The 19,539-nt window shown below is 41.7% G+C and overlaps 1 pseudogene; it reads left to right on the top strand.

The window, feature by feature from the left end:
* Positions 1-3,401: 3,401 nt before the first annotated feature.
* On the top strand, positions 3,402-5,561 carry LOC132527983 (nuclear receptor coactivator 4-like; annotated as a pseudogene).
* The last annotated feature ends 13,978 nt before the right edge of the window (positions 5,562-19,539 follow it).

Below are 19,539 nucleotides of genomic sequence, written 5' to 3'. Positions count from 1 at the left end.
TTCCAGGATCTGAGTCCTACTCATCTTTGGATTTCGGGAATCTGGTACATAGTAGGTGATCAATAGATGATAAAGTAACAACTTTAAGGTGCTTTAGTGCTATAAAGAGAACAAAAAGGAAGCTCCCGAAGACTGCAAGGCCTTTCTACATGCCCTTGTGAGGCCAGATCTTAGAACGTCAGAGCCAGTAACAACTCTTCACACCTGTTGTTTAAAACCAGAACTTACTGCCACTTGGTAAAGCGACAGCATTACCAAGCATTGCTGCATGAATTTTGGCCTCTGTGTGGTGGAGGGATCTGAGTGTCAGACATCATGTGTATCAGTTTCCTGTGGCTGCTGTAACAAATTACCACACATTTAGTGGCTGAAAACAGCACAAACTTATTGTCTTACAGTTCTGGAGGTCAGATGTGAGAAATGACTCATGGGGCTAAAAGCAGCACTTCATTGCTTTTGGAGGCTATAGGAGGAAAATCTGTTTCCTTGCCTTTTCCAGCTTCTAGAGGCTGCCCACATTCCTTGGTTTGTGGCCCCCTGAGAGTACCTCTGCTTCAGTCATCACATCTCTGATTCTCTCCTGCCTTCCTCTTTCACTGCTAAGGACCACTGAGATCACCACTGGATAATTTAGGATAATCTCCCATATCAAAAATCATTTACTTAACCACATCCACAAATTCCCTTTTGCTGGACTTCCCTGGTGGCGCAGTGGTTAAGAATCCGCCCGCCAATGCAGTGGACACGGGATCAAGCCCTGGTCCGGGAAGATCCCACATGCCATGGAGCAACTAAGCCCATGTGCCACGACGACTGAGCCTGTGCTCAAGGGCCTGTGAGCCACAACTACTGAGCCTGCGTGCTGCAGCTACTGAAGCCCATGTGCCTAGAGCCCGTGCTCTGCAGCAAGAGAAGCCACTGCAATGAGAAGCCTGCACACCACAACGAAGAGTAGCTCCTGCTCACCGCAACCAGAGGAAACCCGTGCGCAGCAATGAAGACCGAATGCAGCCAAAAATAAATACATAAATTTATTTTTTTAAAAAAGTCCCTTTTGCTATGTAGGGTAACATATTCACAGGACAGGGACATCTTTGGGGGGCCATTATTCTGCCTACCATACCACATCTGTTCTCTTTAGCAGTTTCACGCCCAAGGAAATGATTAACGGTGGGACAGAAGGACACTGAACAATCCCGTACTAGAAGGCACACGTCTAAATTCTAATTTTCCATTTGCTGGACCACACATGGTTGACGGCAACAAAAAACCATTAGGAACTAAGTGAGAGTAACCTCATAGAGGATGGATCAGCTCTGACACAACAGTGGTGCAATCTCGGGCCATTTCCATTTAGTTAACTGCTCCATGGCTGTTTCCTCAGGTGTAAAATGGGGCTTATGTTACCTCCTCCCTCTCAGGGTTGTGGTGAGGATCAAGTGAGATAATGTATGTAAAGCTCCTTCCAGCACAGGAAAAGGTACCCTGGGGCCACTACCATCAGTGCAGAGTGAAGGGGCGAGCATGGTTTTACCAACTCGCAGGCAACAGTAATGAAGCAATCCCAAGTCTCACTGGTATTGTTTTGTAAGACTCAGCTAAAGTTTTTGCTCAGGATTTCTTAGAAAATTGGAAAAGTGAATACCCGTAATGCATATTCTCCCACAAAACAGACTAGATGGAGTTTCTGTGGCATGTAAAATTTCAGAATCATTTTTCAAGTATTAAGTAAAACAGTGAATCTGGAAGATTATGTAGATAAATTCTGTTCAAGCCCCACTCCCTGTCAAGACACATACTCAGCTCCCACAGCCACTTCCTGACAAAGACAAGTGTAAACGTAAAGATGCTCATCACTTCCAAATGTACTTTTCTACCCACATACCTGCTTCATCTGACATCTCTTTCCTAGCCCACGCCTGAGCTAAAAGACGGGTCAGGAGGAAAGTCATGCATTTTTCTAAATCCAAGTTTGAACTTAGAACTAGAAAATAAACATTGTGGGAGATGTGTGTTGGAGTCTGATCTCTATGACTCATTCCCTGATCCACAAAACTCACTTTGTGTCTTCCATGTCTCATCCTTAGTTCTTTCTAATTTAGGAAGATGACCTCACAATAAAGGAACTTAGCAGTGTATGTCAAGGGAAGAGGTAGAGGGTAGCAGCAGTGAAATGTAGTAAGTAGTGAAATGTAATTCAAAATGGTCTCAAACTCTACATTTATAAATGCTAGTTTCAATTTATTTACTCACAAACACATTTATCAGATCCACCTATCAGTTGTTTCTGATATTAATTGAATTCGTGATAAGTAGCAACTGGTTACCTAAATTATACAAACCATACAAAAACAGCATCTGAGAAAAGAAACTTGCTAGTAACTTATTTAAGGTGGAGAGCCTTTGTTTAGCTTACTTTATTACAAAAGCTGTGGATTTTTATATCCCAGAAAATCATACAGACATGAAAAATGTAACATACTAAAACTGCATGTTAACAGACATGAATAGGAGTAGGCAAGAGATCGAAAACCAAATCAAGAATGAGAAGAGTTTATTCATTTCATTCATTCATTCCTTTATATCATTCACTGAGCATCTCTGCTAGGGTAAAGAATGCAAGGATAAGAATAACATAGTCCCTGCCTTGAAGAAAGTCAGTTCTGTGAGAATACATCAAGGAAGCCAGTATCTATGGGATAATCCCACGCATGCTCCAGTGGGGTATGTACAGGATGCCTTGGGAGCAGAAGGAAGGCCAGCTCAGTTTGGAGCGAGTTGGGTCTTTTTTTTTTTTTTTTGGCTGCGTTGGGTTTTCGTTGCTGTGCCAGGGCTTTCTCTAGTTGCGGTGAGCGGGGGCTACTCTTAGTGAGTGTGCGGGCTTCTCATTGCTGTGGCTTCTCTTATTGCGGAGCATGGGCTCTAGGCGTGCAGGCTTCAGTAGTTGTGGCACGTAGGCTCAGTAGTTGTGGCATGCAGGCTCTAGAGCACGGGCTCAGTAGTTGTGGTGCACGGGCTTAGTTGCTCTGCAGCATGTGGGATCTTCCCGGACCAGGGCTCGAACCCATGTCCCCTGCATTGGCAGGCGGATTCTTAACTACTGCACCACCAGGGAAGTCCCACGAGTTGGGTCTTAAGGGATAAGTGGAAGTTAACTAGGCAGATAGGGACAGGACATTCAAAACAGAGGGAACCAAATGTACAAAGCCTCAGCAGTACCAGTATAAAGCACAAGAAACCCCAAGTTGCTAGCTACGACTGGAGCCTATGAGCTTGGTAGAGAATGAAGATGGAGTGGTAGGAGGTACCAGTTCTTGTGAGCTTTGTATACAACTGTACAGTCAGAATTGTGTTCTGCAGGGCATAAGGGAGACAATAAAGACTTTTTAAAGGTGTTTTTTATGTGTGCGCTCCGGCCTGCCCGTCGGACGCTGCCAGGCTCACAGGTGGGGCGCAGCCTGCGGGTTCGGGGAAACTTTGTCACCCTGGTCCCGGAGAAAGCAGCGTCCTGCTTGCTGGGCAGCTCGCAGGGCGGGGACCTGGCCTGCAAGGAGGAACAGGGAGCAGAGGACTACCTCACAGACCAGAGTGGCTGCTCCAGTAGTAAAGAACCCCTTTTGAGGTGTTGTGATGCACGGAGGGACTTGGTGGAGTTCTTCGGGCTGAACGGCAAATTAAAGATAACTTGTGAGAGGTCAAAGTCCAGATTCACAGCTGCATAAGTCATCACCGGCAATGCCTTCGAAGCCATGAGGTGTGGCTGTATGAACAGGTAGATCTCATCTATCAGCTTAAAGAAGAGATGCTTCAGCAGCAGGTCCAACAACTCTACTGGTTTCTGGGCCAGTTCAACTGTCTAGCTCCTCATCAGCTGGAGGGCACCCAAAACAAAGATCTAGCCAATCAAGTCTCCGTGTGCCCGGAGAGACTGGGCAGTTTGACCCTCAAACCTCAAGATTCGACTGTCCATTCTTTGAAACCGATAATAACTGCCTTGCACCAGGCAATCACTACGTTTGGGTCTCTCAAGACCATTCAAATTCCTGAGCACCTGATGGCTCATGCTAGTTCAACAAATATTGGGCCCTTCCTGGAGAAAAGAGGCTATATCGCATCGCCAGAGCAGAAGTCAGCATCCAGCACCACAGCGGTCCCTCTCAGCGAATGGCTCCTTGGAAGCAAACCTGCCAGCGGTTGCCAGGCTCCTTACATGCCCAGTACCAATCTGCAGGACTGGCTCACCCAAAAGCAGACCTTGGAGAATAGTCAGACTTCTGCTAGAGCCTGCAATTGCTTCAATAATGTCTGGGGCAACCTAAAGGGCTTGGAAAACTGGCTCCACAAGAGTCAGCAACAAGAAGTTTCTTTTGCTGGTAAACAAGTTACCAAAAGTGTAACAGCTATTCTACTACCAGTTCTTACTCCAGTGAAACTGAAAAGGTTGGAGATCTAGTGCTTCTTGATCAAGATGAGGTGGAGCTTTCTGATTGGCTAGCGACTCCCCAGGAACCCTATAAGCTTGAGAAGCCTGGGAATGGCAGCTGTGAAACCAGTGAGAAGTTGAAGCTCTTGTTCCAGGTGTTCCAGGAGTCCTATGGTGTGAATGATTGGCTCATCAAGCCTGATTCCTGTACCAATTGTCAGGGTAAACAGCCCAGAGGTGTGGAGATTGAGAACCGGGGCAATCTGAAGTGCCTGAATGACCACTTGGAGGCCCCTTGGGAGTGGATCCCAGCATGATTGGCTGAGGCTTGGCTTGTCCAGAACCATCAAGGCCCACGTAAAGTAGAGGAGGTCTGCAGAGCCCATGAGCCCTGTACAAGCTTTGCAGAGTGCGTGTGTGATGAAAATTTTGAGAAGGAAGCTCTGTGTAAATGGCTTCTGAAGAAAGAAGGAAAGGATAAAAATGGTATGCCTGTGGAACAAAAACCTGAACCTGAGACACATAAAGATTCCCTGAATATATGGCTCTGTCCATCCAGAAGAGAGGAAACAGAACAAGCTAAGGCACCAAAGGCAATGGCTTCTTCTAGAATTGCTGATTCCTTCCAAGTCCTAAGGAACAGTCCCTTGTCAGAGTGGCTCATTACCCCCTCATGCAAAGAAGGATGTCCCAAGGAAGTGCATCTTACAGAGGACAGAGCTGGCATACCAAAGCTTACAAGCCACTTGGCCACTTCCTGGTGTCCCTTTAACACAGCTGACTGGGTCTTGCCAGGAAAGAAGACGGGAAATCTTAGCCAGTTATCCTTAGGAGAAGACAAATGGCTACTTCAAAAGAAGGCCAAGGAAGTATTACTTAATTCGCTCCTACAGGAGGAACACAACTTTCCCCCGGACCGTTACGGCCTCCCAGCAGTTTGTGATCTCTTTGCCTGTATGCAGCTTAAAGTTGATAAAGAAAAATGGTTGTATTGAACTCCTCTACAGATGTGAAGGAATGGAGTACTAGAGTCAGACAAATTTTCTTCAGATTATCAATCCACGAGCTGAGTGACTGCGGCTTGCCAAATCATTGCGTTTCTGGGTCTGATGTAGTTCCTTTTCTGCCTAATTTTGAACTAATGAAGAGACATAATAAGTCATCAAATTATGAGTTACTGTGTAAAAGAAAAAGGCCGTTTGTTGACGCTGAGGTGATTCAGTTTCTTCTTACAGAAGTATTAATTCACCCCTACACTAGAAACACAGCAGGTCTTTTTCATAAGCCTCCATGGCTCCTTAGTTTGGGTTGTTGTTAGAAGTATATTAAAGCACTGTAGTTTTAAAAATGAAATAGTTCTATAATCAAGGTGTGTTGATGTATTCTAATACTAGTAAACTTACCTAACCTTTTGATTTCCCTTCTTTGAATGCTTCCCTTGTTGTGGGTTTTCTTCCATTAACGGTGAATTCTTCTGTTTAATTAATATAATTTAATATATTTTAATATAATATAATATATTTCACACAAATAATTAACCTTGACAGTATAGTGGTTTTTTCTTACCAAAACATGTATTAACAATCTTGGCAATTTTTGACATTAGTTACAAAAAATTTTAGCTTACATGCCAGATTCTACATTATTTTTCTTTTTTTGAAACAAACTCAGCTATTGCAAGTTTCATCTTAATTCCCTTCTCTAAACGTTATTATTTAAGTATCTAGACAGCTCTTTCAGAAGGGCTCCATATTGCTTGAAGCCTATATTCAGGGTAATCCTAGCCTCTTTCAAAATATTCTGAAGAACTACAGGCAGAAGAGCCCCAGTGCTGACTAATCAAAAAGCAAAAGGCAAGACATGTTGGAAATGTAGTACTTGAATTATTCACTATCCTAAGTGTTACTGGTGCATCCTGTGTAAATGGAAGCTGAACTGGACACCCGGTGCTTTTAACTAGGCATAAATTAAATGTCCTCTCACTGCAAGCATAGCATACCTATACCTTATAATTCAGTGACATTTTAGTGAATAGGCTGTTTTGAACACTGTGCCTTGGGGTGTTTATTGAAGCTTTATGAAAACTATTGATGTTTCCTTAGTATCCTTAAAGTTATGTCCGTGCTTTAAAAAGTTTCTCTGTAGGAGAGAAATGGTATTTATACCATGTTTTAAAATTCTGTAAGATGAGACATCTTAGTTGCTTTCCAGGCTTTTAAACTATTAAGCCGCTCAACTTGCCTATATGTTATTGGAAATACTTTAAAAGTTTGTGATGTGGTCATCTAGAAAGCCCTTTTGGGGAAACTTCACAGTCCCAGTGTCATTGCCATACAACTTCCTTAGAATTCTTGAACCACAGCTGAAACGAGCCTATTATTTTTTAGTTCCCCCCGATACCATTTAGAACTTTAAAACTAAAGGTGGTGGGTAAAAACTTAAGGAGCCTTTCCATTATCTTAGGTTGCAGGAAACTTTGTAATTTTTGAGGTTTAACACACTGTGTATCACTAAATTAACATTAATCACTATGCTAATGAGTATGTAAAACACAGTTTTGCGTTGATGCACTTTGTACCTCCCTCCATTAAAAGCATAAGAGCCAAAAAAAAAGTTGTTTTTTTAATAACAGCTATGTTGAGATATTGTTCACATACCATAAAATTCATCATTTTAAAGTGCACCATTCAATGTTTTTGAGTATATTCACAGTTGTGCAACCATCACCACAATCTGGTTTTAGAACATTTTAATCACCCCCCAAAAGAAAACCCCATATCCATTAGCAGTCCCTCCACATTCCCTCCTCCCCTCAGGCCCTGGCAACCACTAATCTAGATTTTTGTAGATTTTCCTTTTGTGAACATTTCAGACGAATGGAATCACATGTAGTCTTTTGTGGCTGACTTCTTTCACTTAGCAAAATGTTTTCAAGGTTCATCCATGTTGTAGTATATGTCAGTAATTCATTCTTTTTTATGGTCAAATAATATTCTGTTGCATGGATATACCACATTTGCTTTATCCATTCATCAGTTGATGGGCATTTCGGTTGTTTGCACTTTTTGGCTATTGTGAATATTGCTACCATGAACATTTGTGTACAAATTTTTGTGTGAACATGTCTTTTCATTTCTTTGGGATATACACCGAGGAGTGGAATTAATGGGTCATATGGTAACTTCATTTTTAACCATCTGTCAAACGTTTCTAAAGTGGCCACACCATTTTATAATCTCACCCACAATGTACAAGGGTTCCAATTTCTCTATATCCTTACCAACACTTGCTATTGTTTGTCTTTTTTATTTTAGCCATCCCTGTGAGTGTGACGTGGTATCTTATTGTGGTTTTGATGTGGATTACCCTAACGGTTAATGCTGAGCATCTTTTCATGTGCTTATCGGCCATTTGTACACCTTCTTTGGAGAAATGTCTATTAATATCCTTAGTCCATTTTTTTTCATTTTTATTTGTCTTTTTATTGAGTTGTAAGAGATTTTTAAAATGTATTCTGGATATGTCCCTTATTAGACATATGATTTGCAGAAACATTCTCCCATTCTGTGGATTGTGGGCTGTCTTTTCACTTTGCTAATGGTGCCGGTTTTTTTTAATTGAAGTATAGTTGATATAGAATATTATATTTTTTAATGGTGTCCTTTGAAGCTGAAAACTGAAATTTTGATAAAGTCACGTTTATCTAGTTTTTCTTCTGCTGCTTGTACTTTTGGTGTTATAAGAAACCATTGCCTAATCTAGGTTTATAAAGTTTACTCCCATGCTTTTTGTTTTTTGTTTTTTCTAAGAATTTTACAGTTCCAGCTTCACAGATAGGTCTATGATCTATTCTGAATTAATTTTTTAGAATGTCAATGTAGGGGTCAAACTTCATTCTTTTGCATGTGGATATCCAGTTGTCTCAGAACCATTTGCTGAAAAGATTATTCTTTCCCTTAAATTTGTTTTTTAAATGCTGTTACAGGGATGCTGGCAATGACATTCTAAAATGCTGTCAGCTCTCAGATTTATGACTGCTTGCTGACGAATTAAATTGACAACAAGAAAGGAATTTCTCTTGTATTTTACAGCTAGATTACTTGTGTGTCTGAAAATTAATTTCTCAATAAGAATGTCAGGAATGTAGTTTTGTTTTCTAAGTATTGAGTTTCTACTGTACGCCAGAAAATGTGCTCGGCGCTGAGTGTAAAATGAACAAAACAGACACAGTCCCTGCCTTCATGGATCCTGTAGTCTAGTGAGAAATTAACAGGGGGCCCTGATATAGTTTAGGGAAATTGAGGAGGGTTTCTCTGGTTGAAGAGTCCCCCCAAAAAACAACAGCATGAAAAGAAGACTGAGCAAGGAAGGAGCTTGACGTTTGGGGGCAAATAAAAGGCCACTGGAGCTACAATGTTCCAGACAAGGAGAGAGATACAAGATGAGGCTGAATAAGTGGTCAGGGCCGGTGAATGGAGGACCTGTAAATCATTTCCCAAACCGTCCGTGAAGGCTCCCCGGTGTCCCAGCAATCTCTCAGGGGCGCCGCGTTTGCTTTGAATTTTAAGGGAAACATAGCGCCATCTGTCGGACACAAAGGGAACTACTCAATCGTGCTGGTTTACAGTTCAATTTCAGATGCCTCTACATTCCATCCGAGGGGTTCTCCGCAGTTGGTGTGATAAAAAGCAAGTCCCTCGGGAAAATCAGTGTGGAGCTGGAAATGAGGGTGATTGTATCCAACCCGATTCCAAGGTTTGAGAGCTTAAGCAGTGCCCAGCAGGTGCAAAGCTGCTAAGACATAAATATTGTTTGGACCTAATTACTTAATAAACAGAACTGGTAGGTATTTCTTCTGGCCCACGAATGCCCTGAAAAAACTATTATGATATTAAGGCCACCATGAACGGAGAAAAGTTGGGAGCCTCTACTGTTAAGGATTTTGGGGCTTTATTCCAAGTGTTAGAGGCAGTTATTAAAAGGTTTGAAACAGGGAGAGTGACATGGAGGCTTTAATTTTTTCTAGTAAAGTGATATTTTAAAAATCTAGACATTTTACCTAAAGTGATTTTGCTTTCAATTACTTGTTCAATTATAAAAATGTCTTAGGTTTAAACTCTAATTAAGGACTCCAATGTTTTCCTCCCTAACAGACACTTTTGCCCCAAGGTGAGAGACCAATCAAGAACCCAAGCAGAGGTGGGCTTCTTTCACTGGCTTAAAATTGTTCCTCCCTCCACAAACTGTCCACAAAAAGGAGAGAAGGGGCAGGACCCACTACTCTGATGGCTCTTGGTTCACTTAATGTTGGAAAGTATGGAACAGAATTTTAAACATAGATTAGGCCTGGAAAGCTGCCTCCTTTTTAAGTTGCTTGAAATTTGTATCCTCTCAAATGGATTTGACAGTTGTAGCAGAGATTGCTGGTCCTACCATTGTCTACTGACCCCCTTCTACTTTAGTAAAAGAGCATCAGTCTCCATTTTATTTGGAGTTATGCCCCCTCCCCACCTAACAGACTGAATTTTCCAGCCTCTTTTGACTAGGAGATGTGGCCATGTGACCAATTCAACTGACGATATGTGACCTTCCCAGAAGGCTGCTTAAAAGGAGCTGAGTTAGCTGGAAGGTGTATTCTCTTTGCCCTTCTGCCCTTCCTTCTTTTGGCTTGTGGCACAGATTTGGTGGTTGGAGTACTACCAGCCCTCTTGGACCATGAGATGACCTTGAGAATGAAAGCCAGATGCTAGGGTGATGGAGCAGAAAGATAGGGGGAGCCTGTGTCTCTGATAACTGTGGAGCTACCATACTAGTCCTGGATAGCCTTCCTCTGGACTTATATATGTTAACCTAAAACAAATAGATATTTCTCCAGCAAATATGGGTTTATTCAGGATCAGCAAAGAATTGCAGTTCAGGGTCTGCAACCATGGTGAGCCACATGCAGTTCCTCTCAGGGCAAGGGAAGGAGAATGCTTTTTATTTTTATTTATTTATTTTTTGGCCACGTTGCGCAGCTTGCTGGATCCTTGTTTCCCAACTAAGGGATTGAACCCCGGGCCACAGCAGTAAAAGCTCAGAGTCCTAACTATTGGACCATCAGGGAACTCCCCGGAGAATGCATTTTATATGAAAGGAAGTGGGCGGACTATAGTAAACAAAGGGTCTGTGGTTTTTCATTGGCTGAGTCCTTGCAGGGAAAGAAAAGTCTTTCTTCTTCCTCTGGGGGCTCTGCTAACCTCGCAGGGCATGAGAGCTCCCCTTTTTCGTCTCCCAACTTTATTTAATAGAGGTTTCTGTTGATTCATTTTTCATATACATATTTGACAGAGAAATTTCTGTCTTATTCAAGCCTCTGTTACTTGGCCTGGACTGTTTTTTGTTTTATGCCACAAAATCAATCCTAATAGTCCTCTCGTATGATTACCCAAAATAAGGTCGCAGCCATTGAACCCTTTCCCCAAGGTGGGGATTGCCAGTTTCACAGATGGGTTTTATTCAGTATCAAAGAATATTTTTTTTCTCTGGAAACTATTTCAGCCCCAACTTTATTCTCAATATTTTTGGCCAGTGCCCTCCTTTGTCATTATTTAGTCAGGAGAGAGAGACAGAGAGAGAGAGAGGCGGTGGCGGGGGTGGGGGGGGGTGGGGGTGGGGGGGGTGGGGGGGTGGGGGGTGGGGAAGGAAATCCTTTCCCATCTTGATATAAAAATATTTTCTTATATATTCTTCAAATAATTTTGAAGTTTTGTTTTTTGCATTTAGGCTTCTAATTGAGTGACTCTGAAGGAACATCATAGAAGAGCACCAGAGAACAGGCTTTTATTGGGCTATCCAAAATGCTCAAGAGGAATGATTGTGTGGTTGGCTGGGTCTTATGACAATCTTTGTCCTTGGAAACCCCTTTCCAAACCAATGAGGACAGTATGCCTTGGCTGTGTAGAAACATACTTTTTGACCCAAATTTGAAAAACCCTATGAAATAGGAATAACCAAAGGAAGTACTTGAAATTATTAAAAGATTTTTAACACCCTTGGTCTCTTTTTGACCATTTATCCTTTTTCGGTAGCTCAGAATATTTTAAAAAATGTAATGATTGCATTATTTATCTACGTAAGATAATTTTGCTAAAGCCTTCATCTCGAAAGTTTGCCCTTCAAGATTCTGCCCCTGGAATTCCTACCTTCAAACATGCCCATTTAGAGAGACAAAGAGCTCTTGTTATGTTTGGGGTGGGGGGAGTGGAAGATATTTTTGAATCTACTAGGAAAGAGTTCAAGCTCAGAGTCTTTGATCTGCTGGGATTTCTAACACATGTGAACCCTCAACACACTTTCTCTAATTCTACCAGATGTAGCCAAGTTGTTCAGAGAGAGTCCATCAACTCATAAGTTGCTTTAGTTACAGATCTCTTGCTTTATATTATACAGGATGGATTTCCAGATGTTCTTTTGATTTGTAGTTTGCTCATTTCCCTCCAAGAAATTGTCAAGAAATGGTCTGGACTGGTGGACCCTTTATCTTTGTTTGCCCTAAGAGCTGGCATTGTTAGGGCACTCGCTAAGTTAAATACAGTATTTTGCAGACTCTGACACTGTTATTGTTTAGACTTTAGAGAGAAAAAGAGCCGAGTTGAAATGGAAGAAGAGTATTAGGAAAGAATCAGATGGCTTGAAAAAAATTTTTTTTTCTTCCTCTGAAATAAAATGAGACTGCCCAGCCTTACTGAGATCCAGGAGATCTCAGGATGAAGTTAAATATGCTGTTGTAATACGACCCAGCACACATCTCTTGGCTTTCTTTCCTGCAAATTCAACAGCCATGCTATTTTACTGAGTATCCACTATGTGCCTGGCACTTTATTGGCCCAACTCTTTCTACAGAAAGGCTTAACCGACTCATTACTAACTCTAATGGTAAACTAAGCAGAGAATTCAGTGATAGTCCTTGAAGCAGACATAAAAGTGTTCAGAGGTACATTCTGGTTGTATCTGTTTACCTGTCCTTTCAATTAAGAAGAGATACTTGAGACTTAGGAGACATTCTCATTTCTACCAGTTCTCAACTTTAATAACCAAAAATAAGCACCATTATAAAATGAGATAGAGAACATCGAATACTCGACTGTCTCTGCAGCTTCCATTTTGCCCTGAGAGAGGCAAAAATACTTCATTGATGAGCTTACGTCACTGGCATATTTCTCATCATCTGATCCATAGACTAGCATCAGTATCCAAGAACTTTGAAAGTGTTAGTCTTTTGCTACCATGATCTTGCAGACTGAATCATTCTGAATCATATTGCTTTTTTAACCCTTCAAATGGAAATTTGCAAGCTTCGGATGAACATAGAAGAATAACAGAGATGGAATAGTTGAATAAAGTTCAGGAGTAGGGTAGAATCTGAAACAACGAGAAAATGACTGTAGGGGTAGTTCCATCCATTTGTTTATTTACACTGAAAATTCTTCCAGAAAAAAAAAAAAGTTTAAAGTTGCTTAAAAGACACAGGGTTGAGCTATCAGTATATTACATTTTAATTTTCAAAAGGGCACAAGGATGGTAAAACAATAAAGTTTAGCCTTAAGTTTCCTGGTGGTCAAGGCAAAAGGGAAAGTCCTTGAGTTAAATAGCTCTAATTAGCTAATAAGAAGAAGCATAAAGTTGGTAAGGAGAAAGTTTTTTTCTGGGACTAAATTCTAAGAGGAATTCATTTAAATAAAAAAATTAAAAGTTGAATAATATATGTGAGGCGTTTTTGCATGCTTTTTTCTCATTTAATTCTCACAAAAGTACTGTGAAGCATAGTGCATCATCTTCGTCTTACAGATGAGGAAACTGAGGATCAGAGCAGTTATGTTGACTGGATACAGCTGGGCTTTGAACCCTGATATAGCTGAATTGAAAGCCTACACTATGCACCACACTGCCTCTCAGTGGACACTCATGTATATTGTGTAGTTTTGGACTGTGAGTTCATTTTCAGTGGGGCTTTATCTGTGGCAATATTCTGCAGCCTGGATTGAGGCATAGTCCATCCAGAATAGTTTTACATTTGTTTCCGTTAGGCACTTCAGGTATGACTAGTCCCCAAGGGCTTCTTTTTCTAGGATCTTGAGGTGAGACCTTAGATTATTAACTTGAGACTTTTCCTCTTTTCTAATGGATGCATTTAGTGCTATAAATTTCCCTCTTAGATCTGCTTTAGCTGTGTCCCACAGATCTTGATATGTCGTTTATTTCATTTTCATTCTGTACAATTTTTTTTTTTACTTCGCTTGATACTTCCTTTTTAAAATATTTCTTTCTTTCTTTTTTAGATTTATTATTTATTTATTTATTTTTGGCCATGTTGCGGCACACGGGATCTTTGTTGAGACATGCGGGATCTTTCATTGTGGCGCACGGGCTTCTCTCTAGTTGTGGCATGAGGGTTTTCTCTAGTTGTGGCATGCAGGCTCCAGGGCATGTGGGCTCTGTAGCTGTGCCGCATGTGTTCCAGAGCGAATGGGCTCTGTAGTTTGCAGCACTCAGGCTCTCTAGTTGAGGTGTGCAAGCTCAGTAGTTGTGGCGTGTGGGCTTAGGTGCCCTGCAGCATGTGGGATCTTAGTTCCCTGACCAGGGATCAAACCTGCGTCCCCTGCATTGCAAGGCAGATTCTTTACCACTGGACCACCAGGGAAGCCACTTGATACTTTCTTTTTGAAGTATGTCCTTTAGTTTCCAAGTGTTTGGAGACGTTGTTATGTTTCCATTGTTGATTTCTAGTTTGATCCCATAGTGGTCACAGAACACACTCTGTATGATTTCAGTTCTTTTAAATTTGCTGAGGTTTGTTTTATGGGCCAGGATATGGTCTATCTTCGTATATGTTCTGTGGTTATATGAAGAGAATGTATATTCCACTGTTGTTGGGTGGAGTGCTGTATGAATGTTGATTAGATCCTATTGGTTGATGATGTTGTTTAGTTCTATATCCTTGAAGATTTTCTGCCTAGTTGTTCTACTAATTTTTTTAAATAAATAAATTTATTTATTTATGGCTGCATTGGGTCTTTGTTGTGCGTGGGCTTCTCATTGCAGTGTCTTCCCTTGTTGCGGAGTGTGGGCTCTAGGCATGCGGGCTTCAGTAGTTGTGGCTTGCAGGCTGTAGAGCGCAGGCTCAGTAGTTGTGGCGTACAGGCTTAGTTGCTCTGCAACATGTGGGATCTTTCTGGACCAGGGCTCGAACCCGTGTCCCCTGCATTGGCTCGAACCCGTGTCCCCTGGATTCTTAACCACTGTGCCACCAGGGAAGTCCTGTTCTACTAATTGTTGAGAGAGGGATGTTGAAGTCTCCACTTGTAACTGTAGATTTGTCTCTCTTTCCGGTTCTATTAGTTTTTGTTCCACATGTTTTGCAGCCCTAAATGCATACACATTTAGAATTACCATTCTTGGTGAATTGATCTTTTTATTATCATATAATGGCCCTCTCTGTCTTTGGTAATCTTCATTGCTCTTAAGTCTACTTTATCTGATATTAAAACAGCCACTCCTGGTTCTCTCTCTTTTTTTTAACTTATTTATTTATTTTGGCTGCACTGGGTCTCATTTGCGGCATGCAGGATCTTTAGTTGCGGTATGCGGACTTCTTAGTTGAGGCATGCAGACTCTTAGTTGCGGCATGCCTGTGGGATCTAGTTCCCCGACCAGAGATCAAAGCTGGGCCCCCTGCATTAGGAGTGTGGAGTCTTACCCACTGGACCACCAGGGAAGTCCCACTCCTGGTTTTCTTTTATCAATGTTTGCATGCTATATCTTTTTCCACCCTTTTAACTTTCAAGCTACCTATACAGTTAAATTTGAAGTGAGTTTCTCATAGACAGCATATAGTTAGGTCATGTTTCTTAATCCATTTTTCCAATCTCTTTTTTAATTAATAGTCTATTTGAGCACTTTTAGGTTTACAGAAAAATAGAGCAGGGAGTACAATGTTCTCATATAGTTCCTAACCTCAGTTTTCTGTGTTAATATTATGTTCCATTAGTGTGGTATATTTGTTATAATTGGTAAGTTAATATTGATACACTATTATTAACTGAAGTCCATAGTTTACATTAGGATTCACTCTTTGTGTTGTATGTTGTATGGGTTTTAACAAATCTATAATGACATGTAGCCACCATTATAGTATCATACAGATTAGTTTCGCTGCCCCTTAAACCTCTGTGCTCCACCTATTCATCCCACCCTTCTCCCTAACCTCTGGCAACCCCTGATCCTTTTACTATCTCAGCAGGTTTGCCTTTTCCAGAATGTCATATAGTTGGAATCATACAGTACGTTAACTTTTTCAGATTGGCTTCTTTCACTTAGTAATATGCATGTAAGGTTCTTCCGTGTCTTTTGATGCTTTGATAGCTCATTTCTTCTTAGCATTGAATAATATTCCATTTGTCCATTTGTACCACGTTTATTTATCCATTCACCTACTGAAGGACATCTTGGTTGCATCCAGGTTTTGCAATTATGAATAAAGCTGCTTATAAACATTCGTATACAGGTCTTTGTGTGGACATAAGTTTTAAGTTTTCAATTTCTTTGGGTAAATAACAAGGAGTGTAGTTGCTGGATATGTTTTGTAGGAAGCTACCAAACTGTCTTCCAAGGTGGCTGTACCATTTTGCATTCCCACCAGCAATGAACGAGGGTTCCTGTTACTCCATATCCTCCCCAGCATTTGGTGTTGTCCTTGCTCTAGACTGTGGCCATTCTAATAGGTCTATAGTGGTGTCTCGTCGTTCAATATGCATTTCCCTGATATATGATGTGGGGCATCTCTTTATATGCTCATCTACCATCTATATATCTTCTTTGTTGTCTTAAGGTCTTTAGTCCATCTTTAAATTGGGTTGTTCATTTTCCTACTGTTTTGTTTTAAAGAGTTCTTTGTATACTTGGGATAATAGTTCTCCAAAAATGTCCATGTCCTAATCCCTGGAATCCCTGTGAGTATGTTACTTACATGGCAAAAGAGACTTAAAAATGTGATTAATCTAAGGACTTTGAATGGGGGAATTATCCTAAATTGTCTGGGTGGGTGTAATCTAATTACATGGGTCCTTAAAATCCGAGAACCTTTGCTGGCAGTGGTCAAGGAAGATGTGACAATGAAGAAAGACACAGAGAAATGTAATGTTGGTAGCTTTGAAGACAGAGGACGGGGCCATGAGCCAAGGAATGTGGGTGACCTCATGCAAACAGAGCCTTCAGAGCCTCCAGAAAGGAAAGCAGCCCTTTGGAAACTTTATTTTAGCCCAGTGAGACTCCTGTCAGACTTCTAGAACTAAATTTGCATTGTCTAAGCTGCTAAATTGGTGGTAATTTGTTACAATATCAGTAGAAATCTAGTACACTGAAACTTTCTATTTTTCCATCTGTTTCATGTGTGTTTATAATTACTTATGAAGCATTTTTATCATGACTGCTTTAAAATCTCCGTCAAATAATTCTAACAGGTTACCTTGGTGTTGCCATTTTTGTTTTTTCTCCTTCAGTTTGAGCTCTTCCTGGCTCTTGGTATGAATACTTTTTGATTGCATCATGGGCATTTTTGCATTATGAGACTCTGGATCTTATTTAAACCATTCGTCAGGAGCTGGCTTTCTCTGACCCCACTGACACGAGAAGCTGGGGCTGAACCTTGTGACTGCCAAATGCAGGCAGAAGTCAGTTTTCCACTCAGCTTGTGCTGACACCAGAAAGGGGGTGCTCCTCATTAGTGCTGCGTGAGGTCTGCCCCCTCACCTGGTCTCCACTGACACTGTGTGGGGAGAGAGGGATACCTCATCACTGGCTGGTAGGGATGAACGTCCAGGATCTCTGCTTGGTCTTCTGCGACACCACTTCAGTGGGCGGTATTGGGCACTTCATTTTATCCTTCTGAGGGTGGAGGTCTAGGCTCCCCACTTTGTCTTTGCTGGTGTGGTTGGGGTTAAGGCCAGTTTCTTCTGCAGCTGGAATAGAGTGGTTATTGTTTGCGTGCTTTGTCTTGTTAGGTTGCTCTTTCCTGATCCTTTGGCTAGAGAAGGATTTGGTTGAGGCTGGCTTTTTTGTTCACGCCATCTGGAATTTCCGATTGCTGGCTTCTTCCGCACTGTCTGGATACATTCATGAGTCAAAAAGGAAACCCAGGGGACTTGCCTGGTGGTGCAGTGGTTAAGAATCCGCCTGCCAATGCAGGGGACACGGGTTCGAGCCTTGGTCTGGGAAGATCCCACATGCTGTGGAGCAACTAAGCCCGTGCGCCGCAAGTACTGAGCCTGCGCTCTAGAGTCCGCGAGCCACAACTACTGAAGCCTGCGTGCCACAACTAATGAAGCCTGTGCACCTAGAGCCTGTGTTCTAAACAAGAGAAGCCACCGCAATGAGAAGCCCGCGCACCGCAACGAAGAGTAGCCCCTGCTCACCTCCACTAGAGAAAGGCCGTGCGCAGCAATGAAGACCCAACGCAGCCAAAAAATAAATAAATTAATTAAAAATAAATAAATTTTAAAAAACATAATAACATGTGTGTAAAAAAAAAAAACAACCCATGAAACTCATCACTGTGTTTTTCCTCAAATCCCAAGGTCCCTAGTCAGTCTGCCTTCATCTCCACCTTTCAGTTTTAAGTTTGCTTTATATAATGTCCAGGGTTTTTAGTTCTACTGAGAGGGAGGATTGGGGGAAAGGATGCCAACTTTATCATCCCGGAAGTGGAAGTCTGCCTAAAAGATTACTTTCTACATTTTTAAAAAAATTTTTTAATTTTTTGGCCGCACGGCCTGTGGGATCTTAGTTCCCCAACCAGGGATGGAACCTGAGCCCCCTGCAATGGAAGCACGGAGTCTTAACGACTGGACCACCAGGGAAGTCCCTAAAGATCACTTTTTCAGGTTGGCTTTTCTTCTTATAGGTTTTTGGACCACATATTGGCAGATTTTTTTCCAGTTCACATTTTTAATAAAGGTGTAATCCTATGAGGGTTTTGGCTTTATATGCATTTTCAGTCCAGCTCTGATTTGAATGAGCCCCAGGGATTATCTGCATGTAAGTTTTATAACCCAAGCCCCTAGCCCATCAACTCTCCTTGAGCTGCTGCCCATTCACCCCAGTACAGCTACAGCTTCAGCTCATGTCACTGCCAGAATGTTTTTTCAACCACTCTCTTGTGAACTCAGGTATGAATTTAAACAGATGCTTGCTGTGTTTTAGTTAGCATTTCTGGGTATTTAAAAAATTTATTGTAAAATATACACAACATAAAACTTTCCATTTTAACCATTTCTAAATATACAATTCAGTGGCATTAAGTCATACTATCATGCAACCATCACGACTATCCATTTGTAGAACTTTTCATCATCCAAACAGAAACTCTGTTCTGGGTGTTTTGAAAAAGTTTTTAGGTTATCTGTTTCCTCCTGGTGAAGTGGTAGTCAAAAGACATTTCAGGTGGAAGATACAGCAAGTGAAAAGGATGGAGCTTAGAAGAGTCCTATTACCCGAGAGACAATGGAGTCCAGTTTGACAGGAACCAATACATAGATGGTGTGGTGGGAAGTGATAGATGAGGCTGACAGAATGGTGACAGATTGTGCAGGCCCAGCTAATCCCACTGCAGGTAATGGGGAAAGGAAATTTGTAAATAAGAAATTGAGTTGCTCAGTGTTGTTAATTTAGGAAGATTGCTCTAGTAATAGGGAGATCTTGCAGACATAACAGTCCTGTTAGGGGAACCACTGACAGAAACCACCCTCCCTGGCCAGGCACGATAGTAACCACTCGCATGAGTTATCTTACAACAGGAGGTCCTGGTAAGGAACGTGGAACTAACAAGCGACCACCAACCGGAAGAATTCAGGAAAGGTCAAAAGGAGAGAGGGGACTCCAGTCTATTTGTCCTATCAACCTCCCAGAATCCTTCTCGCTGGAATCCATCTTGGCTGAGCGATGCACACCACCAGGAAGGACCCTGAGTCAGAGTGACTGGCCAGAGACAACCCGGAAACTAACCCCATTACCGTAAAACCTGAGACTGCGAGCCATGTGGCAGAGCAGTCCTCCTGGGTTCCCTTACCCTGGTGCTCTTT

The sequence above is a fragment of the Lagenorhynchus albirostris genome, chromosome 1 (assembly GCF_949774975.1).
Source record: "Lagenorhynchus albirostris chromosome 1, mLagAlb1.1, whole genome shotgun sequence".
In the NCBI taxonomy this organism is placed as follows: Eukaryota; Metazoa; Chordata; class Mammalia; order Artiodactyla; family Delphinidae; genus Lagenorhynchus; species Lagenorhynchus albirostris.
The sequence above is the reverse complement of the archived record's forward strand: the minus strand, read 5'-3'. Positions and strand labels throughout refer to the sequence as shown.